General features: G+C 38.4%; 1 protein-coding gene across 6 annotated transcripts in view; it reads right to left on the bottom strand.

Moving 5' to 3' along the window:
* Nucleotides 1–27,502, bottom strand: part of LHFPL2 (LHFPL tetraspan subfamily member 2) — a 203,305-nt gene that overhangs the window by 110,012 nt on the left and 65,791 nt on the right. Inside the window, exon 4 of one of the 6 annotated variants that reach the window (XM_034773524.1) lies at nt 24,794–24,878. The exons of the other annotated variants lie outside the window; for them this stretch is intronic. The gene's annotated coding sequence lies outside the window, so the exon portion shown is untranslated. The remainder of the gene's footprint in view (nt 1–24,793; nt 24,879–27,502) is intronic. 6 annotated transcript variants of the gene reach the window in all.

Here is a 27,502-nt window from a genome sequence, read left to right as displayed (position 1 = left end):
TGGGGGCGGGGCTGGGGCCCCTGGGAGTGTCCTCCATTTGGAGGCACAAAATATGGTAACCCTAGCTTTCCTGGATCGGGTAACAGAGAGTCCTGTGGCACCTTTAAGACTAACAGAAGTATAGGGAGCAAACCAACAGAACTCCACTGGCCATCACCTACAGTCCTCAGCTTAAACCTCTCCAATGCATCATCAGTGATCTACAACCCATCCTGGACAATGATCCCTCGCTTTCACAGACCTTGGGAGGCAGGCCAGTCCTCGCCCACAGACAACCTGCCAACCTTAAGCAGATTCTCACCAGCAACCACGCACCGCACCATAACAACTCTAACTCAGGAACCAATCCATGCAACAAACCTCGATGCCAACTCTGCCCACATATCTACACCAGCAACACCATCACAGGACCTAACCAGATCAGCTACAACATCACCGGCTCATTCACCTGCACGTCCACCAATGTTATATATGCCAGCAATGCCCCTCTGCTATGTACATTGGCCAAACTGGACAGTCACTACGCAAGAGGATAAATGGACACAAGTCAGATATCAGGAATGGCAATATACAAAAACCTGTAGGAGAACACTTCAACCTCCCTGGCCACACAATAGCAGATGTAAAGGTAGCCATCTTACAGAAAAAAACTTCAGGACCAGACTCCAAAGAGAAACTGCTGAGCTCCAGTTCATTTGCAAATTTTGACACCATCAGATCAGGATTAAACAAAGACTGTGAATGGCTATCCAACTACAGAAACAGTTTCTCCTCCCTTGGTGTTCACACCTCAACTGCTAGCAGAGCATCTCACCCTCCGTGATTGAACTAACCTCGTTATCTCCATACTGATTTATACCTGCCTCTGGAGATTTCCATTACTTGCATCTGAAGAAGTGAGGTTCTTACCCACGAAAGCTTATGCTCCCAATACTTCTGTTAGTCTTAAAGGTGCCACAGGACCCTCTGTTGCTTTTTACAGATTCAGACTAACACGGCTACCCCACTGATACTGGATCGGGTGTTTACTCTTCATGCAGACACAATGCTATGGAAGCAATGTGCTCAGCATCGTGCAGTACCAGGAAGCAAGGATTAGTATATTATAGGAAGGGGTGGGGAAAGGACCCATCAGGAATGCACATGAAGGGGGTTGGGGGGGAGAGAAGCTCTTGCCAGGGCTTTAGAGCTGTGCCCCGGCTCCAGTCCAGCTCCAGGTAAAAACCTGCAGCTCCACTGCTCCAGAGCTGCTCCAGCTCCGGACTCCTCTTCAAAACCCTGCATGACTCCTAATTTGGTTTGAAAATGTGTGAAATAAATCATTTCTCCCTTTCCACTAGATTAGCTGTAAATTTTGCTGCACGGTTTGCTCCACCACAACCACCAAGAGGAAAACATTTAATCCTTCATTTTCAGCTATTTAACTATTTATGCATTAGTAAAGAAGAAATATTTTAGCCTAAACCTTTAAGGACAAACCGATAGTCTTCTAATTCTACATCAGGCAGAAATATGAATTTAAAACTCTATTCACAATCTTAACAAGAAAAGGCACATATGCTTGTTACTATTAATGGAAACCCAAACATCTCGATTAGTACACCTCTACCCCGATATAATGCGACCCGATATAACACGAATTCGGATATAACACGGTAAAGCAGCGCTCTGGGGGTTGGGGGGGGGGGCAGGACTGCGCACTCCGGTGGATCAAAGCAAGTTTGATATAACGCAGTTTCACCTATAACACGGTAAGATTTTTGGGCTCCTGAGGACAGCATTATATCAGGATAGAAGTGTACTACTGCTATGCACACTGAATTTCTACACAATAGGCGCTGGGATCAGTATTTAACAACTTTCTATCACAGTCAGTCTTTTGTGCAAAATGAAGCAAGTAACACAGATATATCCTCTATTTTAACACATCTCTTTCAAGTAGCTTTTTCTTCATACATAAGCCATAGCAGCACTGCACATATGGTACTATGTCAAAAGGAAATATCTAAATGTGAAGAAAAATGTATTTCTTTCATGCAAGTTTGTTGACATGGAACAGAAAGCTAGTCCAGTCACTAAAATTACATCACACTGTACAGAAACAACTTATTCAATGGGTTCTCCTTCTGGCATCAGTTTAGTACAGTACAAAACTGAAAGGAAAAAAAGACCTCTCTACTGAATAGCTCTCATCAAGGCTAGCTTCAGAAACAATAGCAAAACAGAAAAAAAATATGTTTTGATTAGGTGAGGGACTCTACTGGCATATTAACAAAACACTAGTTGTTTGGATGTTCAACAACAGAAAATGTTAACAGCTCCAGGCGTACAGTGGATATTTTAAAATGTCTTGTCATCTATTATGTGGACTTTTCACCTCTGTTTTGCCACTCAAAGATACACTTAATTTTATTTTCCTTTAACCAGGTAAGGTACATTATAATGAAAAGATAAAAACAAGAACTGAAGTTATATTGAGCTAGAAAAGTCTATTTTATATATGTATGCAAAGTCAAATCAGCATACAGAAAACATCAATGTTATAATTTACAAGTTATATCAGTAACAAGAAAAAATAGATAGAACTTTTGCACTTCTCTTTAAAAGGAACACATAATACTAATTGATGCAATCTTTCACCTGAATACACCTGCTCTGAACTTGCAGCTAATGCAATCCAGATGTGACTATAATAAACTGCTGATTAATGTCCATAATCCATATTCTCCCACCACCACACCTCATCCAAAAAATAGGCATGGCATATATTTACACATCGTTAAAAGAGTTTAACCAAAGATTAAAATTTTACAATTCTTGTGATTCCCACAAAACTAAAGAGAATAAATACTGAGGCATTAACAGACCTACATTGTGAATGTGAAAGATCCCGCTCAGTGTGTTACCTAGTAAAATAAACATCTGGCTGACCACTGCATTAAGTTACTATATTTTCTTAACAAAGAAGCCAAAACAAACTATTTGGGGGTAAAGATGGACAAATTTAGCAGTAAAGCTTTCCTTTAAATGAATGTTAATTTTTACACTTGATTTAGGTCTACATTTATTAAGCTTAAGCATATTAGTTTGAAAATCTAGAATATGAAGCATTAACTAAGGCTCCAATCCAGCATGCACTGAAATCAATGGGAGTGGAAAAGTGACCCTATGCTTAGATACATTCAAGACTCCATACAAACAGTAATTAGTTAATCTTTACAATATGCTTCTTAAGTATTATTATCCCCATTTCACAGGTGGGGAAACTGTAGCAGAGAGATTGAATTTCCCATGGCTGCATAGTGAGCAAAGATCAGAATTCAGAACTTTTTGATTAATAATGCTGCATTCATATCTTCAAAGCACACAGCAGCCTAACAGTACAATGCCTATTGTTACTGACCTCTCTATCATTGCCAAAAAGGGTTACTATAGTGATGTGGATCTCTGTCCGAGTGGAACTACAATGACCAATTCATCTTAGGACTCAACTGGGTCACTGACTGGCCACTGTAGCTGCTTGATTAGTACCAACATGGGCCAGATTGGAAGAGGCATCTTAAAATGATGAATCTCTCTGTACCCCATTGCCAAATCACTTGGGCAATCCAGTACTTTGGTATAATCCTCACTAGTGATATTTATCCATGTTCTGCGTAACAATCTAGAATCTCTCAATAGCCTTGAGTTATTCTTCTGTGTCTTTTCTTTACAAGTCAGTTGATCCTTTAAAAAAAAAAAAAAGTCCTATTTTCACAAAACTGTTGCACAAAACTTCCAGATGTCCTGGTTCAATGAAGCCCTAAGGAAGTACTTAAGGAATGAAGTTCTCTGCCTTCAGAAATTGGATTGGAATGGCTCTGAGATCTCAGAACAAAATAGTTAAAGAAATTACCTTTTCATGCAGTCTTAGAGATGTTAATTGCAAATCTTTGGTAAGATGTTAGTAAATAACATGTCATTTTGTTAAATTCCTAGGTAGCTGTAAGACTCTCTCACACTACTATATGGCTGTTCTACAATCCTGTTTTAATGTGAATTTGCTATATGCTATATGAATAGCTATTAATTTGCAGTTTTACTAAACCATTTCATACAGAACAGTAAAAAGTCACCAGATGGTGCCAACTCAGTAAACTAGAGGTTGAAGGTGAGGACTCCCCCTTATCAAATCCTGAGTCCTTTAGTCCTCATACATCATATAGAATTTGTTAACTTTGTTGCCTGCTTGCTATTTATATTTTTATGACTATTTTAAAGATAGGAAATGGTCTCAATCTAATTAGAAAATATGTGAACCTGAAGAAAATTCTTCACAAGAACCAATGGTAAATAAATGGATAAAAAGTAATAAAACTAAGACTTCATAGCTGAATAAAATAAAACAAAACATTTAAATTAATTACATCTAACAACGTAACCAGCTGAAGTAGTAAAGAATTCAGAGCGCACACAGTTCCAAACAGACAAGTTACTATACCTTGTTGAGCACAACTGATACCCAGTTTCTACCTTTGTAGGAAACATCCCTCTGAGACATTTACCTTCAGTTCTCCAAATAGTTTCTCAAAGAGTCTAAACATATTATTTTAAAACTACAATTAAGTATGACTAGCCAGCTGATTCAGTACTTTTTTGTTTGTTTGTTTGTTTGTTTAAAACAGTTCTGATCTCTTTGAAACCCTCACAGAAAGAGACTACAATACAATATACAAGACTGTCTGGTAAATATTTACTTAAAACTAATTTTAAACTCTGCTAACCTGAATGTACACCAGTTGTTCCTTTTTATATTGTGCAGTTTCTTTATAGACAGCATAAAAATCCTCTGCAGTTTAAAAATGACATCTTAAGCTTTAAAAATCTCAAACTGGGAAAGGATCTGCTACTTTGAATCTTTATTTGAAAGACAGATATTATGTAAGAATTGCTTTTGATCAGGTAAAATCTAGGACTAAACCTGATTCATTTGTGGTCACTCCAGTTAAATAAGGGAGCACGGGAAAACAAACATAAGTTTACCTGCTATGCCAAAAGGAGAAAACATAATTCCATCAAAATACATTCTTACTGGGGGGAATTCCGTGAGTTCCAGTTCACAAGGCCAAATGCTATGGCAGAACTCAGCAGTCACAATCAAAAGTATGTCTTGAGGAGAGGGTAAGAAAAAAGAGTGAGAAACAATAAGAAGAATGATGCAACTGAGAAAAACAAGACAATGCAAACAGATTGATTTCTGTGGATGAGAGTTCAGGAAAGCAGCAGGATGGGATGAAAACACAAAAACTTTAAATGTAACTGTCAAGTGGTTGCAGAGGATTCCATTATCTAATGTCTACAGTGTCCTTAAAGTTCTCCAAAACAAATATTCAAGCAAATGTATCTAAAACAGCATTTTCCAAAGGACCAGATGCTATTACTTTCCAGAACATATAGACTTAAAAACAACAAACTCTGCTCTTCCCCAAAATATAAATCCTTTAAAAATACTATATCTTTATTTGTTTTCCAAATCATAAAAGGGGACAGGTAGGCAAGAATAAAACTGAATGGATACTCATGTTTAGTTTACATAGCTCATCTGCATCAGGAGCTCAATCCAACTATTAAATAAATCAGTGGAAAGACTCCCACTGACTTCAATAGGATTTGGAGAAGTCCTGAAAGAGCAAACCAGAATACCATGTAATGCAATGAGCCTCCAACTGATGAAGAAACTGAAAAAAATCCTATACTATTTTCAGTTACTAACATCTTATCAATAATAATCAATTACTACCTAAGATATGAAAAGATAAACCTCAGATATATCACCATCTGTTGTAGCCACATTATTTTTTCAGCCATCGGGCATAAATGAGGCAGAGCCTCTGGAATTGTTTTTGGCAATAATTGAGCTTCTAGAACGGGGGGGCAAAGTTTTTGGCCTGAGGGCCACATCTGGATATAAAAATTGTATGGCAGGCCATGAATGCTCACAAAATTGGGGGTTGGGGTGTGGGAGGGGGTGAGGGCTCCGGGATGGGCCAGAAATGATGAGTTCAGGGTATGGGAGGGGTCTCTGGGCTGGGGGGGGGAGGGCTCCAGCTGGGGGTGTGGGCTCTGGAGTAGGGCTGGGGATGAGGGGTTTGGGGTGCAGGAGGGTAGTCTGGGCTGGGAGGGGGATCAGGGGGTTGCGGTGCGGGGGTTGCTCAGGGGTGCTGGCTCTGGGCAGCGCTTACCTCAAGCAGCTCCCAGAAGCAGTGGCATGTCCCTACTCTGGCTCCTATGCGGAGGTGCAGCCAGGCAGTTCTGCGCACTGCCCTGTCTGCAGGTGCCACCCCTGCAGCTCCCAGAAGCAGTGACATGCTTGCCTATGGCTCCTATGTGGGGGTGCGGCGCCAGCCATGCGGCTCTGCGCGCTGCCTTGTCCGCAGGCGCTGCCCCTGCAGCTCCCATTGACCATGGAGGGGGGACATGCCGCTGCTTCTGGGAGCCGCACAGCAAACCCCTGACCCCGCTCCCCGGCTGGAGCACAGGAGCGGGGCAAGCCCCTGACCCCACTCCCTAGCAGGAGCTTGAGGGCAGAATTAAAAGGCCTGACGGGCTGGATGCGGCCCATAGTTTGCCCGCCCCTGGTCTAGAAAGAGCTCCTACTTTCTATTAGCTGCCTATTGGCAGAGCAGAGGATATACTAAATGGTAAACTGCAACAGAGAGACATTCTAAATTAACAGAAAGGAACATGAAGAAAATGCATTCACTCTTAAGAATGTTAACATGGGATCCTGGATGGTTCTGGGAAATAACTATTGTCCTGTTCAATAGCCATTCTAGTAGGCAGATACCTATATTACACACAAAAGCTTCCATCTCCGATGTCACCAATTAAAACCTTTGTTGCTAACTAAGTTTTTTTAAACAGAAAGTATGATGATGTTTATATGAATACCGTGTCCCTGGTTTATATGTTCTGTGGCCAGAAGTGTTCAGTGCTGTCAATCTGCAACTGCTAATAACTACATGCACTCAAATTAGGTCATATTGCTATAATTCTGCAGTCATAATACCTAGGATTTAACAAGAAAAGTTTGCTTGTTTTAAAAGAAATTTCATAATTAATCCCTTTAGTTAATATTCACCAGTTTGTTGATGACAACAAAAGCTATAAATCAGTTTAAAAAATCTAGGAGCATACACATTTAAAAGAAATTAATAAAAAGAAGTGGAAAGGAAAAGGGGGACAATGCTAAAGTATTAAGCAGAGGGAAAATCAGAGATTTAAAAATTTATTAGATAATATTTGAAAAATAAACTATACAGAAAATTTGAAGCGTCAGTTATTGGTCATTGGGGGTAACATACAGCGTATTGAGCACTTTTTTCTCCCAAAACCCCAGTCCACAGATATTAACATACTTACCTATTCAACAGCTAAATGCAAAATTAAGTGCAAGCTATCTCTTTACAGACATCCAACAACTGAAGCGAATACTCGTGGAGAGGCAATGCCCATGGTTTTGAAAGCATTAGTACATGACAAGCATAACCAAAATCATATTGTTGGAGCCTTAGTTAATAAGTCATGAACAAGCTGTTAGATCAGGGATCTCAAACTCAAATCACCACGAGGGCCACATGAGGACTAGTACATTGGCCCAAGGGCTGCATCACTGAAACCTTTTCATACAATGATATAAAAGTATAGTCAAAAATTAAAAAAAAATGAAGAGTAATATAGTATGCTATTAAAAGTCAGTGAATTAACTTTTTTAAAACTGTAATGCGAAGAGGGGTTTTAATAAAATATAAACACCTGTAACTATTCCTTATGTGGTCAGTAACACTGATGATGATCTACACTAACAGTCTATCAACATAGCTGTAATGGCAGGAACTTTTTAAAGTAACTATTCATATAAAATACGTTGCCACTTTTAACAAATATTCTTCTCAACTACTCACAGCGAAGAATCATACATGCTGAACTTCATACCTCAGACTGCTCATCTAGTCCATGAGGCCCCACCCGTGCCCAGCCTCTTCCCACCACTTCCCCGCCACCATTGCAACCCCTTCCCTAAAGTCCCTGCCCCAACTCTGCCCCCTCCTTGCCCCTATTCCAACCCCTTCCCCAAATCCCCGCCCCACCTCTCCTCCGCCTCCTCCCCTGACCACACTGCATCCCCGCTCCTCCCCCTCCCTCCTGGAAAGTCCTAAGTGCCACCAAACAGCTGTTTGGCGGCGGGAAGTGCTGGGAGGTAGGCGGAGGACTGGGGATGTGGCGCGCTCGGGGGGCGGGGAGAAGGAAGGGGACGGAGGATGAGGGGAGCTTGGCTGCTGGTGGAGTCGGCGCCTATGGCGAGCCACAGGAAATAACTCTGCGGGCCACATGCAGCCCGCGTCCCGTGTGCTTGAGACCCCTGTATTAGATTATCAGAAATCTTTAGTCAAAGGCAGTTTCAAGGCTTTACATGCAGCTAGGAAAACAATAAACTCCACAAGGATAATATCTTAAGCATACATTCCAGACTTGTTCAATTTCCATATAATTATTCTTCTCCTAGTCAAAGCTTTGAATCCCCAATTTTATAAGTATAAATAAAAGTAAGTTTCAAAAATAAAGTTACCACAAATACCACATACAGGAGTTACAGGTCTCAATCTTCAAGCTAGCCTATCAGTGCTTCATAATGGTTTTGCAAAATTATAAATACTGCATCAGAGTGCAGTAAGTGTGACCCCAAAAAGCAAACCTGCAACACAACAACAAAAAAACACTACAACTAACTAGTTTAACACATAATCATAACAAATACTGGGACCAAAAGCTAATAATACAGCTCAGAATGCATGTTACAGTGACCACATCTTTGTGACTACCCTCCAATTTATGCACTATAGCTACTACATTGGATGCTTCTTGGAAACAACACTGTATAACTGAGAAATAATGGAGAATTTCCTAATTTAAGCCCAGTCTCCATATCATCATGGCTCAGAGGACTTCAGATACAAATAAAACTAATAAGGAATAACTGCTGTAAGAGTTCGTTTTTCATCTGTAGCTCTCAAAGCACATTACAAAGGTCAGAATCATTAGCCCCATTTTACAAATAGGGAAATGGAATGACTTGTCTAATATCACCAACAGGGCATGGACAGAGCCAGGAATAGAACCCAAGTCTCCTGAGGCTTAATCTGGTGCTGTATCCACTAGAACATACTGCCACCCCAACTATTCCCCTTTCAATTTGTCCTTTCCTAGAAAGGGGCAACTGGAATCATTTATACTCTCCTGGTAGACATTATGGTTTACTTCACTTAGAGTAGAGCTGGGTAAATATTGCAAAATGCTGTTCATAATGTTTGTTCACATTCAGAACAGCTGTTCACTGACTTTGGTATATGCCCCTCTTTCTACTTGAATGAACATGTTTTTGTCCCTGAAAACTTTTGGGAACTGTGCTCATACAAATATCTGTATTCACCCTTATATTTGTGCACAGGGGTGGAAGAATATATTCATTATTTTGCTTGTAATGTTTCAGACACCCTATCAGTAAGCAGAAACAATACCATGTGACCAAAAATAGCAAAAACCATGTAAGTGAACCATTTAAACAAGTTATAGGCTGATATTTGTTCACATAAACTGTTCAGACCATTACAAAGAACAAACAGACATATACAAATCAAAGTCTATTCATGGACAAATTATGTACAGGAAAAAATGGCTAAATTTAGATAAACTATTGACAATATTACCAGATCTAATTTAAATACCATGAGAACAGTTTAATAAAACTGGAACACAGGCTGACGTCAAAATGTCTGCTTTAGTTTCAATGAGAGCACATGGGACTCTTCTGGCTTTTGATGTGGCCCCAATTAGTGGGGGGGGGGGGGGGGGGAGGGAAGAGTGAGAGGCAGAGATGAAAGGTTCATTACTATAATTTTGTTAATCCTGTGTGAGAATACATTTGAAACTGGATGAATTTACACTTGTATTACTTAGAAGATAAGGGATTGAAGTCTCATGTCCAATTTTGTTTGTTTTTTATTTTGTTTTGTTTTGTTTGGTAATTTTTTTTTTTTTTTTTTTTTTTTGATTAGTCACTTGGGTGAGTGGCCATATACCATTTTGGAAAAGTTCAATCTGAATCCAAGATCATTAATCTCACACACACAGCTCCTGACTCCTTCCCACATTGTGGGTGAAATCCTTGCCCCACTTACATCAACAGACTGTGTGGAGCCAAGATTTCAACCCATACAAACAATCCTCCCTTCTCTTGAATACGTAGAACAGAACAAAGCATAAAAAAATTCATCCACTCCTCCCACAGCCCATCTAAAATGCAACAAAGGTAAGGCAGGGATCTTCACAGTGTCCTTTAGGAGTCTCTATTCTAGAGCCAAGGTCAGTTTTCAAAGAGTTCACCGATGGCTGGAACTGCTGCAGGTGCTGTGGTCAAAGTCTTGGTGGTGAGGAGGTAGCTTTTGGGGGAAAGAGTCTAAACAGAACATTATCCAAAAAGATTAATAAGCTTTAAAGGGCTTTACACCATATTAAAATGATCATAGCAATTTCTTATAAAGTTGCAGAAGCTGCATATACAACAGTGCCTGGAATGTGATCAATAAGGGAGAAATGTTCTGTTCAGCTCTCACTGACAGCAAATACAAAGAGCAAATTAAAATATATATTAATTTCAAATTCTAAAGAGAAGATAATAAATTATCTATTTCAAATAAGAGATACAAGAGGTGCCACATTTATTATAATTTCCTAAAAAATGTAATGCAAAATTAAGAAGAAAACAGAAATAGAGGTACTGAGAAAAACTAAAGGCTTTTCATGTGTATCAGTAAAATATTACGGTTACATTCAACCGAAAATAAGAACCTTATTCAGTTTTCTCTCTCTCTAGTTTTCCTGCCTGTAGAAAACCTCCCACAGTTTTCACAGAACTCTGGAAATCATGAGCAACCCCATCTCTCATCCAGTCTGCCCTTCCGACGGGGGCTTACAAATCCATTAAGTAGTATTTCTTTTATGCCAGCCAGAGGAAGGTAAAATTAATTTGCCACTGTTTGGTAGGAGTTAAAATTGTACTCAGTTTTGCAGATGGTGAAATAGCCAACCCCAGGGACAGTGGGAATTCAACAGCCTCTAAGAAATATGTTAACTGTGGTTTTGCACACCACAAAGAACCTTTTCTTTGCTTTTTCAATTTTTGTCATTCTAGGCTGACTCTGGAGCCAGTTTGTTTAAACACTGCTATAGATTATCATCTTCATTTTCGGAAAATTACACAGTCTGTTCTGGTAATTCAATAAATAAAATCTTTGTGTTTTATTGGCTCTTTGTCATCAGCTTTGTAAAGCAGATAGTCAAAGTAAACAATAGATAAAGTAGTAAAGTAGATAAAAATAAATAGTCCTGTTTGAAAGCGGTGACAGCATGCTTCAGTTCTTTGCCGAAGTCCCATCATGTCAAATAATATAATTGGAAATACATTTGTTTAAATTAATCTAATTAAGTTCCGTAAAAAATGGCAAATAATTTGTTACAGCATAATGAATTCCTGGTGAAAAAGTTTTGTTTTCCCTAAATTTCTACTTCTCTTTTTTCACTGCCCAAAACAGTTGTTCCAGTTACTACAGTCAGCATATAAACATATACAGAGACCGACAAATACAGGAGAGTTACACATGTAAATTCTCCAGACACAGAGGGAAAATACACCACCAAGACTTTTCTCTGCTTTTACCAAATTAATATTAACGCTTTAAAAATATTGTTGGCTCTCCTTACTTCTCCTGTGTAAAAATTCCTTGAAAGCTGAACTAGCATGGTGTAGGCCAACTATAGAGATTCAAAATTTCAACGTGACAAACTAATGGTGTTTCCATAGAATAAGGACACCCCAACCTTGGTTCATCACAGTTTGAACTCTGGGAGAAAGGAATAAAAATCCCTGAACAGAAGGATCTGTATCACTATGCTGCTTGGAATTTGAGAGGGCAACATTTCTCAGTATAAGCAAGGGATCCCCAAGGGGCTTAGCTTGGGTTAGCCCTAAAGGACACACTGAGCTTGTACGTTACAGCAGCTTCTATTACTTTTTGAAACTAAAGATTGTAACTCACTTGTGTCTGTATGTTTAACTGCTTTAATCTGGTACATAACACTCATTTCTTTTTCCTGGTTAATAAACTTTTAGGCTTGGCTACAAGCATTGTCTTTGGTGAGAGATCTAAAGTACAATTTACCTGGGGTCAGTTACTGGTTCTATGGGACTGGGAGTAACCTGAATATTGTTATGATTTTTTGTGTAAGAGATCATCTATAACAAAGGTAAGTTTGCCTGGGGGGGCAAGATAGACTGCAGTACACAAGGGGACTGTCTGTGACTCCATGGTTAGGCTACTATAGTGCTTGAGGAGTTCACACTTGATACTTGGTTGGAAAAATCTAAGTATAGACTTCACAACCAGTTTGGGGTTTGTGCTCTGCTTTTTGACAGTCTGCCCTGAGGTTGGCACTCATAGTCATGAGCTATTCCAGACAGCTAGACAGGCACAATCAATCAATGAACCCTAGGAACTAGAGCAACCAATGTTGAAACATTTTTTTCCAAGGGGAAAATCCACCACCTAAAAAAATAAATTAAAAAAAGGGAAGTTCCGCGGTACACTATGCCATGTAGGAAATCATGAGGAGATCACCCTTGGTCTCCTGGCATTTTTCATTGAAAACCAAACAAGGATGTTTGTCTGACCCCAAACTTTTAAAGCCTAATGGAAATGCTGTTTTTAATTCTTTGAAATCTTCTCCTTGTTGTAATGCCTGCAGGGAGTGAGTGCAAAGTACAGCTGTTGGCTTATCCTCAACTGGCAAACACTAAGATAACTTGAGTCTGACAGTTTCTCGATGTCTCTTACAAAGCTGAAAAGGTATTCTTTCTACAGATGGCCACATTATAAGCAGGGTCTATTACTCTGGTTTATCAATACATTTTCAGGCTCAGAAAAAAATGGTTACTTCCTTTGCATACAAAGCTGTTAACTGTTCACTCCCCTCTTTTGAAAACACTGTGTCAAATCCAGGCCATGTTGAAATCAATTGGAGTTTTGTCATCGTCTTCAGAGAGGGCCAGGATTTCACCCTGTACTTTCAACTGAAAATTTGCTAAAAGCTTTTGTCAAAGTGAGTTTAAATAGGAAGAACTTAAGAGTTGGCTGGTGAAGTGGCAGAGAGCCAGTGACAGCGCAGTGAATATTCCCGGTGCCACTGCAGCTCAAACACATGTAATGGTAGCACAAACAAGCTTAAGATCTACAGTAGAGTGCTATCATAATTGATGACCCTCAACACCTCTAGTACCTGGTCCAAGAAAGAACATTCACTTCATCCCCAAAGCCAGCTTTATCTCCTGAAAAAAGGCCATTTCCAGACTCTTTTGGAAAAAATATGAGAGATCAGAAAGATGTCAAAGCACAAACAACTATCTATTTGGATGGCAAGAGTAAAAAAAATAAACATTCGTTTTTTCAAGTGCTTTTCTCATCCTCCAGCATCCACTTTTTTTTTTTTTTTAGAGTTCTTAATATTGACTCCATTTTTCATGCTATTCTCTTGGCTTGAGAACACATTTGCCAATAACTTTTTTCCTATTAGGCAAATATTGATATTTTTCATGTTTGAAATGGAGCTTAAAATTAACATATTTCTGTTTACTTCCTTGCTTGAGGGCCCTTCCCCCCACCCCCCCACCATCATCAATGATGTCAGCTCATTTCTGAGGAGTGGATCAGTATGCTATTTAATTTGTGCTCCCTCTGCTGATCGTGCATCAAAAAACACAAATCAGCCAGACATTCTGAATAAACTGACTTTTTAATTAAAATGAAGTTTCTGGTGAAAGTAATGAATTAAAAGAAAAGATTCTTACAATTATGATGACATTCTCCAACAGACTCTGACAGTTTCCCTTTAATATGCAATTTTTTCTTTTTGAAAAGAGGAAGACCTCTGTCAAACTGTCCCAGACTGAGGTATCATTAGAGGAAGTTGTGGAACAAATTGATAAATTAAACAGCAATAAGTCACCAGGACCAGACGGTATTCACCCAAGGGTTCTGAAGGAACTCAAATGTGGAATTGCAGAACTGCTAACTGTAGTCTGTAATCTATCATTTAAATCATCTTCTGTACCAGAAGACTGGAGGATAGCTAATGTGACGCCAATTTTTAAAAAGGGCTCCACAGGTGATCCCAGCAATTACAGGCCGGTAAGTATCAGGAAAACTGGTTGAAACTATAGTAAAGAACAATATTGTCAGACATATAAATGAACATAATTTGTTGAGGAAGAGTCAACATGGTTTTAGTAAAGGGAAATCATGCCTCACCAATCTACTAGAATTCTTTGAGGAGGTCAACAAGCATGTGGACCAAGGTGATCCAGTGGATACAGTGTACTTAGATTTTCAGAAAGCCTTTGACAAGGTCCCTCACCAAAGGCTCTTACACAAAGTAAGCTGCCACGGGATAAGAGGGAAGGTGCTCTCATGGTAACTTGTTAAAAGATAGGAAAAAAAGGGTAGTATAAATGGTCAGTTTTCAGAATGGAGAGAGGTAAACAGTGGTGTCCCCCAAGGGTCTGTACTGGGACCAGTCCTATTCAACATATTCATAAATGATCTGGAAAAAGGGGTAAACAGTGAGGTGGCAAAATTTGCAGATGATACAAAACTACTCAAGATAGTTAAGTCCCAGGCAGACTAAGAAGAGCTACAAAAGGATCTCTCAAAACTGGATGACTGGGCAACATAATGGCAGATGAAATTTAATGTTGATAAATGCAAAGTAATGCACATTGGAAAGCATAATCCCAACTATACATATAAAATGATGGGGTCTAAATTAGCTGTTACCCCTCAAAAAAGAGATTTTGGAGTCATTGTGGATAGTTCTCTGAAAACAACCACTCAATGTGCAGCGGCAGTCAAAAAACGCTAACAGAATGCTGGGAATAATTAAGAAAGGGATAGATAATAGGATAGAAAATATCATGTTGCCTCTATATAAATCCATGGTACGCCCACATCTTGAATACTGTGTGCAGATGTAGTCGCACCATCTCAAAAAAGATATATTGGATTTGGAAAAGGCTTGGAAAAGGGCAACAAAAATGATTAGGGGTATGGAACTACTGCCATATGAGGAGAGATTAATAAGACTGGGACTTTTCAGCTTGGAAAAGAGACAGCTAAGGGGAGATATGATTGAGGTCTATAAAATCATGACTGGTGTGGAGAAAGTAAATAAGGAAGTGTTATTTACTCCTCCTTATAACACAAGAACTAGGGGCCACCAAATGAAATTAATAGGCAGCAGGTTTAAAACAAACAAAAGGAAGTATTTTTTCACACACCGCACAGTCAACCTGTGGAACTCCTTGCCAGAGGATGCTGTGAAGGCCAAGACTATAACAAGGTTCAAAAAAGAACTAGATAATTTCATGAAGGATAGGTCTATCAATGGCTATTAGCCAGGATGGGCAGGGATGGTGTCCCTAGCCTCTGTTTGCCAGAAGCTGGGAATGAGCAACCAGGGGATGGATCACTTGATGATTACCGGTTCTGTTCACTGCCTCTGGGGCACCTGGCACTGGCCACTGTCAGAAGACAGGATACTGGGCTAGATGAACCTTTGGTCTGACCCAGCAGGGCCATTCTTAGGACCTTTAGGATACATTAAAGTAGATTGTGACCTCATTCTGCTGACATCTCTGGCAACATTGAGAAATCATTGGCAGGTTCTCAATTGAACATTACCAACACCATTAGCTTTATAAATGTACTGTATGCATTGCAGCAGGTTGTCCACAATAACCCATATTTTCTCTGTAGATTAAATGGAGCAGAAAAATCTCAATGTATTAACCTTTGAACCACAACATTTGACAATGTTTGTAAAGTCATGTTTAATGAAAAATACTTACCTCTAAGTCATTCTAGACCAAGGGTAAAAATTACAAACCATATTGGTTATAGGAATTTTGTTTTGGACATCATTAGGTTTGCTTTATTTTGAAAAACATATAAACAAATTATATCCATGAAGGCATCTACTTTGAAAGAAAAATATTAAAAACTAAGGTCAAACAAGGGCAAACTAAGGTCACATAGAAGCAGACAGGAGGAGAAAACAATTGGTCATTTAGGTTACATCTACACTACAGCTGGAATTGATGCTCTGAGATTGATCCACAGGCGGTCGATTTAGCGGGTCTAGTGAAGATCCGCCATATCAACAGCAGATCGCTCTCTAGTCGACCCTGTATTCTACCCCCGACAAGAAGAATAAGGTAAGTCACCTGGAGAGTTTCGCCCATTGATCCCACCCCCCGCAGTGTAGACCCTGTGGTAACTCCACCTAAGGTACATCAACTCCAGCTACATTATTCATATAGCTGGAGTTGCGTAGCGTAGGCCGACTTACCGCGGTAGTGTAGACATAGCCTTAGTAAAGTACTGACAGATTAATCTTAAAGAATGTCTATGAAAAGATTTTGTAAGTATATATAAACTCCAGTCAAACCACCACTCAGGACTGACTTCAGTCACAGTAATTTTAGCCTGAAATCACAATACTGTTGATGGTTTTAGAACATTTAATTAAAATAACTTCTTCAAAAAATTCCTTTTGGTCTTTGGGTATCTTTCCCCCGGTAGTATTTTTTCTATGTTTTATCTTTGTAAATTTGTATTGCCATCATCAAAGTTTGAAAAGTTTATGAGACGCCTACTTGCCAGAAGGCTAAACCAAATAGCTAGAAATAGATTAAAAAAAAAAAAAAAAAAAGAGCATGTAGGGTAGAAAGTAAGGGTAAGGAACGACCATCAGTAAGGTCTCGGGTCAACATCATTGTGAGAAGCCAGGCACTCCTGTCATCCCAGCTGCTAGGAAAGGGAAAGTACTCAGAATTCTATTAGGGTGCTCTCTGGACCCTGATTTGTAACTCTATATTTCATCTCAGCCTCCCGCTAGTAGGGTTCAAATTTTGAAGTTCAGTGCTCTAACTACTAGAAGGGAGAAGAGTTTTCTGTCTCTGATCTCTCCTGAAAAGTCCCAACGTTCCAGAAAGGTACTGAGGTGGCGTGTGATGAAGGGGGAAAGAGGTCCATCCCTATCTTTTTTTCATCCCCCACTCTCCATTTTTGGGGTGCTCTTCCATTGTTAATTACCTGAAATAACAAGAAATGCAGACCGTGCTGCTGCTCACAGATCCCCCAAGAAGTGACATAAAACTGACATGAATTTTGTCAGTACTTCCCAGAAGGTTCTGAATAGTGGCAGTGAAACAGACTAGAAGCTTATCAATTTTACTCAGCTACAGGTTGTCAAAGCTAAGCAGCTGCAGAGGCACTAAGTTTTTCTCTGCAGACTCATGAAGACATTGCTTCACCAGTTTTTATTTGGATCAGATGATTGTGAAGATATCTGGAAGGGTAAGAGCTAGACAATTTTTAAATGAAAGCTTAAATTATATAGCAATTACTAGTATAGGTCTCCTTATTCAGCAGATCAAATAGCTTTTTCAAAACTTGCTCAACAATCAGTAATAAGCACTGTAATTGTGGTTGTAACATAAGAACGGCCATACTGGGTCAGACTAATGGTCCATCTAGTCCAGTATCCTGTCTTCCGACAGTGGCCAACGCCAAGTTCTTCAGAGGGGATGAACAGAACAGGTAATCATCAAAGTGATCCATCAAACCACCAAAACTAACAGAATTGGCTGCTATCCTATGACCCAACTATTTTTTCTAAAGTTTTAAATGATGGAATCACCAGTATCTGATACTTACCTTTGAATTAAAGACACCAATCAAAAACTTCGTGCATAAAGGCAGTGCTAGCCCTGACAGCACTTGAATACTTTTTTGTATCGGTGCTATATCACTTTGAGCTGCTCTCTCTAGATCTAGAAATAGGATTGATTGGATCTGATTAGTATGTGGATCTGAAATCCAAAATGCAGTGGCTGCAGAAAATTGTGGAAAAGTAATAAAATATAAAAATAAATAAAAAATAAAAAAATCCGCAATTTTCCATGGCTTATCCACAACTCTGCCACAATTTTTTGACAATCATCCCGCAATTGTGAGCTCAAGAGCCACTGAATTCCATTTCCCCCGTCCCCCCCGCACCTCCCAATTTATGGACACTGCTAAAACACTTGCACAAAACGAGCTTTCTAAAGGATTTTTCTGAGTTTCTACATTGGACCTGAGCAAATTTTCAGTCCTTATCTACAGAATTACCGTCCAGTAGCTGTACTTTAGTTTAAGACCTCTTACAGGCAAAGCTGGCTATCACTAATCATTGCCTTTAAAAATGGGCTGCTGACATGGAACTACTCTATTCTCCAATATCTTTTTTTGTGTTTATAAACTATCAAAAGGAAGAGAGATGAAGAAATCTATTAGGTTAAACCTTCAACCATCTTAGGTGGTCCCTAAGCCTTTTGATTTCCAGAAAGAGTCAAATATCAAATTAAAATAGGCCTCTTTCTTGTTCTTTCATTAACTCTCCTTTAAAAAGGGCTATGAGAGAAAGGCAGACAAATGAAAATGCATCTCTCTACTGTAAACCAGCCTAACAAAGCATCCAGTCACTTCCCACTGAGCTTCAAGTTCTGTTTGTGTCCACATGTAAATGATTAAGGATACTGTTGTTTGAAACTTAAATCCACATCTGCTGTTCTGCAGTCTTTGGAAATCAGATGAATTTTTCTGACAATTGTTTGCAAAGATTATAATCACAAACATCTGTAACAGTATCCTTATATGCAGGAAAAACACCACAAATCTGAAACCCCTTTTTGCTGAAAGTTAATATTTTTGTTTTCTCATTTAAAAATACTAAAAAATAATAAATTTTTAAAAATCTGCATGTCTCTTCTCAGATGGAGATCATCAGTAATTGCTTGAGAAAGACAAAGTTAAATTCTAAACATGTTTTTCTTTCTATAACTTATTGCCTAATGGTCTAGGCAGTGTAATCAGTCAGTTGAAGTCCAGCTTTTATATTTTGTTAGGTCAGACTGTAACATCCGTGCAGAAGTGACAGAATCCTATGAAAATCCAAACAAGGAAAAAGTGGTTTCTTTATTAAACTAGGATAGTGACGATTTCCATTCTATTAATTGTCAAATCCAAAAGGTTTTGAATGGACTGCACGTGGAAATTACAGAGATATACTTTCTTTAATAACTGGTTTCCAAAATCTATATCTGACAATGGTTTTAAAAATACAAATAAAGCAAATTATTGTTATAGAAAACATTTCATATTAAAAATCAGTATTTATTGTGCCCACCTCATCACAGACCTTGCATTCAAACACTAACAAACTAAGGAACAGATTCTGCCAATCTTATTCATGTTGAGTAGCACTTCACTCTGCGGAAAGCCCTACTGAGGTGCTCAGATACTATAATGATTAATTTCTACTCAGCTGCCCATGGAGTACCTTCAAAGTAAGGTGTCACTCAGCATGGATAAGGGCAGGAGATTCTGTCCCTAAATGTGTTCCAGTGAACAAAAGTTGCACAGTAATGATGAGAGAGTGGAGCTGCCCTACAGCAATTTCCTTTAAAAAAGGGAAAGAGCTGTTAAATCTTTTCAGGCTGCATGCATATACGTTGGTTAATTCTGAGCTAGAAAAATTTGATTCCTGAGCCCAAGAGTTAATACTTTTGTTTCCCATGCACCAAACTAATTACAATGAAGCCCCTTTGAATAAATTCAGAGGATCTGAACACAACAATTAATAGAACACCACAATAAAAAGGAAAGACCCAAACAAACAGACATGGGCTCATCCAATGGATCATACATTATTCTTCACACAAGAGCCTCACTTCCCCAGTCCAGTCTGTATTTTTACTCTTTTCTAACATTCTTCAAATAGTTGTTTCCTTTTAAGAAGGTTTCTGTCTGCTCAAACTTGTTCAGACTGAAACCAAAACCTTGGGGACCGAGGTGTGTCTCAGGTCAGTCTGTACTAATTCTGAATGACAAAACACTCAAGTATTATACTACAAACCAGGCAGACAAGATTGCATTAAGATTAAATTAAAGCACTATTTGTTAACATAGTTCATAATTCTGCTTTGAAAGCAAGATAACATTTTCTCACAGACAATTTATTCATAACCTACAAACCCAACATACAATGTATATGTGTATATCTGTATGGAAGAGAGCATGCACATGCATTTGTATGAGAGCAAGAATGCAAATAATATGTTCCATCAATTCCTTATCACCTTGTCTTCCGATTGCCCTCATGACTAAAAGGCTAAATGAAAGTCATGTATGCAGTAGTCCCATGGGCCTTTTTCACTTTGTCCCTCTGAAACTGTACCAAAAGCCAGTCTGGAGTCTCTCAGAACATCTGGATTTGACACTTTTTGCATTTATCTGGCTAAACAAAGAATCCCCCTTCTCCCCTGCCAATACCACAAAGGATTTAATGCACCAGCAGGGACTAGAAACCTGAAACTCAATCCAATATTTTCATAAAATGATTCATAGACTCACACAGACTTTGAGGAAGACTAAGGGGACTCTTTAAAGCAATCTTGGACTGGATAAGACTGGACTAATTTACCGGTATAACAGGAACCCACTGATGATGTATTTAATTAGATTGAAATACAGAAGAAAACCAGAAACCATTTACCCCAGCTAGTGCAACCCATACTTTGAAGTATCGTAGCAGCTGGTACAATGTATCTTGTGATCTAAGAAGTGTAGGCAGCTGAGTGATAAGACTCAAAGTAGTAGATTCTAAGGATGAAAAGAGGTCAAGGAGGGGAATCAAGAAAGTTGATGTGGCAAGAAAGATCAAAAGTGTCCGGATGTTACTGTCAAATTTTTTTTTCATATTAAAAAACACCTTTTTCTCAGTGAGATAGCAATAGCTACATGCCCTATCCCCCTCAACAGCCATACATGTCCGAGAATTGCTGTTACTGAGTGTGATTCACATACATTTGTGTACGGAACACAAACTGCATGTACACACAATGCTACCTTCACATCTCTTGCTGTTGTAATCATCAGTGGGCTAACACCACACTGTATCTTTAAAACAAATATTTCTTATTTTGCAATGCTTCAGATAGGAACTACTCGATCAATAAAATCTACAAGACATACATGCTTGTTGAACTAAATCCTACTCCACATTGATACCCTGGAATAACACAAGAGGAACAAAGAAGGACAAACATACAATGTTTTTCCATTCCATTAATTGTCAGATCCAAAAGATTTTGAATGACTGCATATGGAAATTACAGAGATATACTTTCTTTAATAACTGGTTTCCAAAATCTGTATCTGAAAATGATTTTAAATATAAAAATAAAGCTTATTATTGTAAAAAAAACACATTTCATATTAAAAATCAGTATTTATTGTGCCCACCTCATCACAGACCTTGCATTAAAACACTAACAAACTAAGGAACAGATTCTGCCAACCTTACTCATGTTGAGTAGCACATCACTCTGTGGATAGCCCTAATGAGGTGCTCAGATACTACAATTTTACTTTCATAATTTGAACAGAAAACTGTGCAACTTATATGGAAGGAAAACCTGTTTATGCCAAATACACTGAGTGATTCAGTCAAGAAATGTTCATCTATATGTGTAGCCTGTTGTAGTAAAACACAAAATTCAGTAAGATCTTGATTATTCTGCTGTCTAAATCAATCTTACTGGAAATAGAATAGAAGTGTGAAAATTAGCCTGACTGTTTTTCTAATTAGTTCTGAGTTTATGAATTGATAATCGACCTGTTTGTACAAGACTTCTTCCATTTTCTTCAGCTCCTCTGAGACTTAAACAGCTTTCATTAAAGTATCAGCCAAATATTGGCTAGTGTGATGAAAAATACAGGTAACTTAATTTCAACTAAATGTTTAGGGGAAGCCCCATCCTGCCACCACTTCTACATAAGATTAGAGGTTTTCATGGCCTGTGGGAGGAAAGAATTATCAGAAAAAGAACAAAAGAAGAAGAGGAAGGAGTGGAAATATTGGATGTATGAAGGGCATGCAGAATATAAGTGTGATGCAGATCTGTAGAGTTTACTATAATGGATCATTCATCATACATATCAAGGAATGAAGACCATATGCTTTCAGAATATTTGAGTGTTACAACTTGTGCTTACAACCATTTCATAGGCTGCCAAATGACGAAAAGTTCATAAGCTAAGTCTTCTCTGCACGGACATGTTGATGACTTTCATTTCTCCAGCACTAGCTTTCATAATTGTCACTTAGAGGACAAAAGGAACACACCACCTCCCCCAAATCCTTTAACCACAGAACATTCCCACAGCACCTGTAGCAGCTTGTCCACTGAAGTGCCAGCAGGCATCAATGTCTTTTATCCCAGTCTTATAAATTCTAGTTCAAATGGAAGTGGAACAGTATTTTTTGTTCTAAGAGTCTATCACAGAGGTCTAGGAAATCATGTTTATGTTAATGACCCCTCAGAAAGGCCACATTCTTGCATTCCAGAAGTACAGTAAAAACTAAATTCTGTTACTGGTTTGCACATGATCACTAATAAAATGAAAAAATGTAGATGTTTACAGGCTAGTCCTTAGGTATCCTAGCAGACTGAGTGACCCTGGATTTGTAAAGGAACACATTTAGCATTATGGACCAAATTTCCCATAGGGCTCCTCTGATGCAATACATACAAACACAACTACCCATTATGAAAATCAGTACCATTATGTTTGTAAATTGATAGATCCACAATTACTGAGGAATTTATTAAGGAAGGGATATTGAAAACATGTCCCTGAGCCTGGCAAATAAGAGAGGCCACTTCCATTATGTTAACTGAATCTAGTTGGCCATGTGTAGGATTGAAGATCTTCTCCATAGTGAATATCCTGTAAATAAGAACTCACATGTAGGCTGCAACTTCTACTATGTCTTCCACGTCTCTGAAAACAACAAACTGACCCAGAAAAGCATGCAGCCTCATACTATAAGAAACCCTTGGTTCACACTACCAAGCAAATACAGTGGTTTAGGATTTCAACTGGCGATATATCTCATCCTTTGGTGAAGTGAATAATTAATATTTTCATTTAAAAATATTTCAAATGTTGACATTTTTTAAGTACAGCATGAGTGAAAGACTAACAAATCTAATGGTACTAAAAACCATGAACAACCACCTTTAATAATGTTTATGTCTTGATCGGTACACTGAAGGTATTTGTTCCTCTGGGATATTTAAGCAAATTCGATATACAGGGGATTAATTCACTCATTGGAGTATTTTTATATTGCCTGTTCACAAGTTTAAAGACTGCAAAAAGTCTATGTGGTTGACATGCTGCCATATGTTGTTCTTGGTTCTCAGCATTTATGCAATTTAGTAATTCTGAATTGCGTTAGTACTTATACACTTCCACTACGGACACAAAATAAATACACATATAATTTTTCAGCATTTAAAAGAAAAGAGGAAACTTGCTCTCCCTTTATTTAGATGCCTAGCTTTAGGCACCCAGTTTTGAAAATCTTGGCTTCCATAGCTACTATTTTTCTCTCTGTTTATCAAAGAATGAAAAAAAAAAAAAAAAAAAAACACCTGTATGCCCAGAGTATATATTGATATTTCAGATGATAATTAAGCAGACAACAAATTAGATATGCAGATTGATGGACAGGGTACAACTGAGAAATAGTATTATTCATCTCAACACTATAATCAACAAAGATCGTTCTTCCCTCTAAATCTTAAGGCACATTTAATATCGCTGCATTTAGTCCAAAATTAATTTCTATAGTTGATCTATTTTTTAGCTGTTGGTTATTTTCTGGTGCTGTTCAAATGCAGGCTTCAGTGCAAAACAGGCTGCTAAAGGCATCGTGCAGACACCTTGTCTCAGTCAAGGAGGCAAGGATTCTCCTTACTAACTAGAAAAAACATATTTTTTATTAATTTTCCCTCAGATTGTTTCAAATATTACAGAACTAGCCAAACATCTGAAATAGTGAATCAGTTCTTGGCTTCAAACTTATTCACTGCATCAAATGTAGTTTAAGTCATTTTTACTCCAAAATCCCTACTAGAGTGATCAGACAGCAAGTGTGAAAAATCAGGATGGGGGTGGGAGGTAATGGGACCCTATATAAGAAAAAGCCCCAAAAACCAGGACATCTGGTCACCCTAATCCCTATACACAAGTGATCAATTAGTTTAATGTATGCAGTGTTGTTATAGCTCTGTCGGTCCCAGGATATTAGAGAGACAAGTGGGTGAGGTAATATCTTTTATTGAACAAATTTCTGTTGAAACCTCATCAACAGAAGTTATCCCAATAGAAGATATTACCTCACCCACCTTGTTTCTCAAATTAGATTTATATCGTAGTCCACATTCATTTTCTGGTAAACTAGACATTTGAATATATGTTAGGTTCTACCCATGACACATATCCAGCATAAATTGTCATAAATTATAGCATTTCACACAAATTAAAAGAGAACTGTGCCTTCAGTTTAAAAGTAACATTCAGGCTTCCAAATGTATTTGATATTTTTAAATCTGTTTTCATTGAACATGTTGCCAGTTTAATAAAACTTTTTAAAAAGCTTCATGCAAGAGTTTTAATAAATTTAAAGCATTTTGTATGACATCCTAATATACAGCTTTATTTAGAAACAGAACATATATTTGTTCTATTACCTTACAGTCAGACTCAGTTCACAGTGAGAAATGACTGCCCTCAAAACAGTAAGATGACAAAATAAGCTTTGAAAGTGCCAATTTTCTTAAAGAAAAAACAGAGAATACATGATTAGTTTTCACTATAATCTTTCAAAGACAGGCAAACCAAGCACAGATTAGGAAAGCAATGTACAGTGTATTACACTAGGGTTAATTTGGCGGCACACACATCTGGTTTGAGAAACCTGGGACAGCTTTCAACAATAGGAAATGTCAACTCCATATATTTTACTGGTGTGGCCTTTCAGAGACCATAAAAAACTAGGTCCTATCATCTGTGCATAGATATTTAAAATCACATGGCACTTATTTTAAGAGTAAGGCTTTATTACTGATTTTCTTGGCCAAAATTTTCCCTCTTCACATTATGCATCGGGCTCTGTACTATTTGTCCACTTGGCTGCTATCCTTTACCTCAACAAGTGATGGCAACTAGTAGCTGTCTTCTTCATAGTGTATGCGCAATGTACCTCAGGTGGCACGTGACCAGGATTCATCACTGAATTTGGTTGGATCATTAGCTTTTCCAGCCCAGGCTGGGTACTGATGGGGAGTGCAACATGAACGCTGATCCAGTGGATACCTGGAAATTATTTCCTGTCTGTATATAGTTTGGAACACAATTTGGGCTGCTTTGTGGTACGTATTATCTTCATATATATAAGCAAGGAATTATTATAATTCAGTGTGTCCATTGTGAAAAACAAAGCTGCATATTTAGGATTAAACTGTTTTACTATATTGAGGCCAGCAAACAATGTGGAAGATACTCAGTTGGTGTAAATTCAAGAGTGAGCAAGGGTTACCAGTGTCCCCAGTCCCTATTTAGAAAAATAAGAGATAGGGAGGCCCTTGCATGGCTACAGATTGTGACTGGCTCTTAACTAAAAGGTTGTCTGCATGATTTATTTTACTGATTTAAAAGTGCGGGGCCAAATCCTTACCTGATGTAAATTGGCATAATTCCATTGACTTCAGCTGAAGTAAATAAACCAATGTATGCCAGTTCACTATTTGTCCCATTAGCTGTGTGGGGTCCGTGAAGCCTGACTGGACATAGCTTATGTAACTGCACCGCAGAGGGAATCACCACCAAGGAATCAGCTCCAGATGGGACAACATGAGAGGCAGCCCAAGGCTGTCTGGGAGACACATTGGTTCCGTACCTCTCCTTGCCCTCTTTGTGGGCTCCACTGTCTATCTCCATTGACCTGGCAGAGCAGGGGTTGCTATTAGCCAAGATGGGCAGGGATGATGCCCCTAGCCTCTGTATGCCAGAGGCTGGGAGTAGGGCAGCAGGGATGGACCACTTGGTGATTGCCTGTTCTGTGCATTCCCTCTGGGGCACCTGACATTGGCTGCTGTAGGAAGACAGGATACTGAGCCAGAGGGACCTTTGGTCTGACCCAGTATGGCTGTTCTTATGTGACTTGCACTACTGCAACTCCACTTCGGGCAGATTACTTCTACCTCAGATTTGCATCCTGGGTTCTACTAGCAGACACTGCATCTGGCCCCTTAACATCAATATGAAGATCAAAAGATTCACTCTGGTCAGTCATGAGATAGAATCATAGAATATCAGGGTTGGAAGGGACGTCAAGAGGTCATCTAGTCCAACCCCCTGCTCAAAGCAGGACCAATTCCCAACTAAATCAAATACAGATACTAGAGCAGATAAAAGACACACACCCCCTACATAAACCAAACATTTCTATGAATCTTAACATTCCTAGTCTACATTATTTCTCAAGAATTTCTTATTATTTTACATAAACCTCCTCATGTAGTAAGAATAGAGCAGTGGATACATTTCTAATTTCTAGGTTTTAGCCAATAAACATCTTCTTCAGGAGCCCACAACACTTAATTCTGAAGGTCATAACTAATTCAATCCTTCAATAGTTTCCCTAATTATTTATTTTTATTTGAAGTGGGTACTGTGAGAGTCTTCCTGTACTTATTTTTAAGGATGCTTTAATCATTTCTTGATCTAGTTTCAAAGGTTTTTATTGCTTTATTTGTAATCTGTTTATTTTCCTAGATAGCCTATTCTGGATCACACCATGAATTCAGATTAAGTTTGGCACTCAGATTGTTCATGCCAAATATATCAATTTCCTGCAATGGCATTCATGTTTCTACAACAATTAGTTGTCAATCACTAGGATAAAAGATACACACTAAGAATGTTGATTTAAATTGCCCAAATCATTAATACTAATTTTTGCTTAAATTCTACATTTGCAGTGTTACCACATCACTTCCAAAAATAGGAACCATTGTGCATTGCTAGCTTAATTCTCACAAGAATCATGCCATGCAATCCTTAAAAAAGGAATGCTTTTATCAATGTTTTAACAAAAATCAGATCACTGATGTGAAATTTTAAAGTCACCAATTTGGCTACCTAAATCTTTGCTTCTGATGCCACTGTGAACTACATAAAGCAATAAGCCTCCCACTAGAATTAATAATGAACCAGTAAGAATGCTATTCAGGTGAGACTGATGTTCCAGGATATATGGAGAATAGCAACCCTACTTTTATTTGCAAAAATACAATCTCCACAACTGCAAATTCTGCAGAACTCTTAGGCAAGCTTTGCTTTTTTTGAGAATAACCAACCAAGCTTACATACTATATTATAAAAATGTGCTCTTCATT

Source organism: Trachemys scripta, chromosome 6 (genome assembly GCF_013100865.1).
Source record: "Trachemys scripta elegans isolate TJP31775 chromosome 6, CAS_Tse_1.0, whole genome shotgun sequence".
In the NCBI taxonomy this organism is placed as follows: domain Eukaryota; kingdom Metazoa; phylum Chordata; order Testudines; family Emydidae; genus Trachemys; species Trachemys scripta.
This window is presented reverse-complemented; position numbering and strand designations above follow the sequence as displayed.